This window comes from Myotis davidii, unplaced genomic scaffold (assembly GCF_000327345.1).
Source record: "Myotis davidii unplaced genomic scaffold, ASM32734v1 scaffold1532, whole genome shotgun sequence".
In the NCBI taxonomy this organism is placed as follows: Eukaryota; Metazoa; Chordata; class Mammalia; order Chiroptera; family Vespertilionidae; genus Myotis; species Myotis davidii.
Genome location: NW_006283923.1, coordinates 149,365 through 154,577, shown reverse-complemented (window position 1 = coordinate 154,577; position 5,213 = coordinate 149,365). Strand labels below are relative to the sequence as shown.

The 5,213-nt window shown below is 36.1% G+C and overlaps 1 pseudogene; it reads right to left on the bottom strand.

Moving 5' to 3' along the window:
* Window positions 1-1,299: 1,299 nt before the first annotated feature.
* LOC102774905 lies at window positions 1,300-2,107 on the bottom strand (annotated as a pseudogene).
* Window positions 2,108-5,213: the final 3,106 nt, after the last annotated feature.

Sequence of the window (5,213 nt, the reverse complement as noted above, 5' to 3'; positions counted from 1 at the left end):
GGAATTTAATAGATCCTCTGCTTGAAGAGGTAGTTAAGCCTTTTGTCAAATAAAAAAATCTCATGGAATAAAAAAGTATTCAGAAGTAATTTTATAATTATATAATAATAATTTCATAGTTTTCTCACTGATCTCTATATTTGAGGGGTTGTTACACTCTAAATTCCTTTTTCTTAAAATATATTTTATTGAACTTTTACAGAGAGGAAGGGAGAGAGATAGAGAGCCAGAAACATCGATGAGAGAGAAACATCGATCAGCTGCCTCCTGCACATCCCCTACTGGGGATGTGCGCGCTACCCAGGTACATGCCCTTGACCGGAATCGAACCTGGGACCCTTCAGTCCGCAGCTGACGCTCTCATACATGCATCACCCATGGACACAAACAATAGGGTGGTGAAGGCCAAGGGTGGGGGGCTGGAGCAGGCTAGAAGAGGTCAATGGGGAAAAAAGAGGGACCTATGCAATACTTTCAACAATAAAGATTAAAAATAAATACAATAAAATAAAAATAAATAAATAAAATAAATAAGAAATAAAATAAAATAAATAAAAATAAAAAAGTAATTAAAAATCCAATAATGTATTAACATTTATGTCATTTGCCATACTGAGTGCAAATACAAATTTGGTCTAAATGTAAAGACTCAAACAACAATGGACAGCCTTTCTTCATCCTCTAGTCTAGGCTAAGTGAAGTAAAAGCTTAAGGGTCAAACAACACCATATGTACAGGCTTCAAAAACCATCTAAATTAGGGCATTCACTTAGATACATTTGAAACACTGACAAGTGATCACTTGTGTACAATAATGTGAAGTAAATTAAAAAAAAAATTTATGGAACAATCCTGAAAAATATAACAGAGGAACAATAAGTTACCAATTTAAGGTGTCAACCAACTTGTTTCAGCCAGCTTGAGTTCATGTTCTAAAATCTAAAACTTAATTATCTTTCTGTAATCCAAGAGTGTCCTGTCATGTTAGTACCTATGTTATAAGTAAAAAAGACTACAGTGAGAAGTTTTTATTTATCACAACTGCTGTATCAATTGTCTTGGACTTCAACAGCATCAAAGTCTGGGAAATGTTCATGCATAAGGTTATTGCCTTTGCTGACTTATTGCCCCATACAATGGTACATATGAAACCTTAATAAAACAACAGGTTGAAAAATGCATTAAAGGAGGCAAATGCAGCATCTGTCTTTAGAGCTATCAACTCAGGAATTCTCTCTATTATATAATTTTGCAGAGAAGTTATTTTTCTTCCTCAAAATCTGGTGAAGGCAACATTCCTTACTCCAGATCTGGCATTTATTCATCATCACTGTCTTGTGAATCATCATCTCCTCCATCTACTTTGGTAAATCTACATCCTCATCACCACCCATGTTGCTCATCATCTCAGAGAAACAATCAAACTGAATATATTTTCATCTGAATCTTCCCAGTCTCTCCAATTACTGAATTCCACACTTAGCCAATTAAGCTTTGCGCTTTCTTTTGTTAACTTTGGCCATGACTGGCCAGATTCTCCTTTTCCTAAACAAAATAAAACTAATCTTTTCATTATTTTATGCTTGGAATTATTTGGACCAAGGCAGTTAAAAAGATCAATTTCATTTATATGTTTTAAAAACTTTGGGGGGGGGGTATTTTTACTTATCTATTTATTAATCTTTATTGTTGAAAGTATTACATAGGTTCTCCTTTTCCCCCCATTAGCCTCTTCCAGCCCGCTCCCATCCTCTCCCCTTTCCCCTGCCAAGGCCCTCACCACCCTATTGTTTGGACATGAGTTATGCAAATAAGTATATAAGTTCATTGGTTGTTTAAAATTATCACTTCCTTTAAAACAACTGGTTGTAAGTTTGGATTTTTCAAAAATTACATTAAGATTTTTACTGCCTTCAACACAAAATTCAATGAAGACATAGTCCCTTTGATCATACTACTTTGCAGACACAAGCTGAATCCTGTGGAGCAGGTGATGGCTGAATGGGCCTCTCTGGGGGCAGCAGTTGGGCAATGGACTCCTCTCTAGCGCTGCAAGGCTCGACCTGGGACCCCAGAATGCACCAGGTAGAGAGCCCTGCTCCTCCATGGAAAAAGGAAAGTGCAGGAAACGGAGTACAAGGACAGAGAATGAACATGTGTACATGAGAGCAATAGCTGTATATATATTTATATCAGAATAACATAACTTCTTATGGAAACACTTTTATTTACAAGAAAAATTTTCTCAAACTCTATTAAAATATTTGGCCTCATGTTTGATATCTTTATGTACCTTTCTCTCTCACCCTCTTTAGATAGGTAGATAGATAGGAAGATGGTAGATAGATGATAGATAAAAAATTGTATATAGATATAATGATCTTAAATGGGAATGGCATAGTCAATGTATTAGTAATACATATAAATGGAAAGAATCACTTAACTGTTGAGTTAAAGGCTCCACACTCTTATTACTGACACAGTGATGTCTGTATGAATTATTTTCAAAAAGCTCTGTTATATGAATATTTACAGAAACTAATAAAAGCTTCACTATTTCTGTGACTGGGTCCTAGAAATCAAAACAACTAGAAAATCATTAGGAAAGCCTGGTTACAAAACCAAATTAGATAATTGAATTATTGACTTAAATGCTACCCAATCTACACTAATAAAAGAGAAACATGCAAATTGGTGTCACTCTGCTATATCCACCAACCAATCAGAGTGAGTATGCAAATTAACCCAACAAAGATGGTGGTTAATTTGCATACACAGATGCAGAGCGAAGACTGAAGGCTCTGGCCACAGTGAAGACTGAAGACTGAAGTGGCTGCAGTGGAGAAACCAAGCTTCAAGGCTTGGCTTCTCTGCTGTGGCCGGACCAAAGGCCTGGGTCCTGGGTGCCAGAGGAAATCCGGTGCCAGCAGCCAGGGGAAGGAAGGCTTATTGCGCAAATCTTCGTGCAACAGGCTTCTAGTCTATATAATAAAAGCCTAATATGCAAATTGTCCCCTCCACTGGGACTTTGTCCGGGAGTTGGACTACGAGGTGGGGCCAGCAGGCAAGCAGGGGAATGGGAAATGCCCCCGGCTGGACGCTGCTATGGACCCTACCATGCACAAATTTCATGCACTGGGCCTCTAGTTAATTATAAAGATGGCTGAAAACACCAGACAAATCATTCCATGGCTAACTAATTTTGATTGCCTTGCATGTGCTGTGTGGTCCATATGTGGAAGCCTGGACATTTGTAGATAGGTAGGACTGGCTGGGCATGGCCAGAAGGGCTTTGTCCAAGTTCTGAAAATCATGGCAGGACATTTAAAACTTTCTGTGTGTCAATGCAGTGTCAGAGACTTGCTGGCCAAGCAATGACTGAATTGCTCCTGACTTGATTCAAGCAGCAGCATTCATGGAGCAAGTAATTCTTTCCAAGCTACAGTCTGCTTTTAAGAGCTTCATGTTAAAGGTTTTCAAACTCAGATTGAACAGGATTTCTTGCGACCTTTTTGATTATTTTACTTAATTCAAGTATAACTAGCTATCTTATAGATTTTGAAAGGCCTAAAGCAGTTTCCCACATTTGAGCAAGGCCATTTGAAGATGAGTTAAGTTTCTGTATATTAGCTATTAAGAAACATTATGATCAAAACCCATTAAATCTGACCTAGTCAACTTGGTATTTTTCAGATTCTTTAATGACAAAATATAATTCAATCCTCAAAACTATTCTCAGAAATTTTAAACCAAATTTATCTGTGATTTCTATCTTTGAAGGTATACTGGAGCTAAATCATCTGCCATTTAGGAGACTTCATATTATGAAACATCAGTGATTCAGTGGCTTTCCCTTGAAAAGGTAAGCTCTTAAACTAAAACTAAGCTTGTATCAGTGGACATAATGGATTTTTATGAGTTTCGTTAAAAGACAAAATCTTTAAGGAATGTTTCAAGAAATATTTTGAAAATAATTTTAAAAAGGGAAAAGAAAGTGCTTAATCATTGGAGGTCAGAAAGATAAAGCAATGTGTAAACTCTGAGAAAATTGCTTATTTGTAATAGCTATATCTTAAGTATTTTTCAAAATACTTTATTAATCAAAGTGGTACTATAAACATTAAAACATTGGAGGAGGTATGAATATCAACATCATGCCATGACTCAAAATATTATAAAGAAAAAGTCAATTCAATATCATGACTCACATGGATTTATTGTAGTACTTTTTTGATTAACCAGAAGTTAGTTATTAAAGAAGTAATAAAAGTGAATATACCCTCAAATTTTTGATTTAGTGAATCAGTGTAGATATGGCTTTATCAGAGATTAATTGCACTTTAACCATAATCCTAACAATAAATGAATATTAAACCATAATTCAAAATGATGAGATCCTCATAGACTGTCGATTTAAGGACTAGAAAGACATGGATGCCTTGATGAAGCCATGCTCTTTGGATTTCAGGAAGTACTATGCCAGCTAATGTAAGTTCCTAAAGGAGAGAAAACATGTCTTATTCTTCTTTTCATTCTCTCCCAGTACTCTCCTCAATACCTACTTACAGAATTAAGAATTTTTATGAGTTGTTTAACAATTGAAACATTGCATGGGAAAACAGAAAAGAAAAGACAGAAAAAAACAATCAATTGTTTTTAAAAACAATGTATTTTATTGCTGGCTCTACCTTTTTTTATTGTTTGTTATGGTTGTTAAGTCACTTACCCTCTTGCTACTGTGTAAAATGAGAACTAGAAATTATCTGTCTACTTCTCAAGATTGTTGAGGTGATCAGACAAAAGATGCATATGCAAGTGTTTTGAATATGGCAAGATAAATATACTAAAGAATGAATTTAAGATTTCATTAGTTGTATTTATAACTCAAATTGGACAAGTTTGATTGGATATCAGAAAGACATAAAAGTTGGTTAAATTCTGACATTGACTATCCAAGAAGCCTGTGTCACCATTCCAGATGTCTTTAAATAAAATAGAGATTCATCTCTTCAAGATGGTATAGACCAGTGGTCAGCAAACCACAGCTCGCGAGCCACATGCGGCTCTTTGGCCCCTTGAGTGTGGCTCTTCCACAAAATACCACATGCGGGCGTGCACGTACAGTGTGATTGAAACTTCGTGGCCCATACGCAGAAGTCAGTTTTCGACCTGGGAGAATCTATTTTGAAGAAGTGGCATTAGAAGAAGTGGGG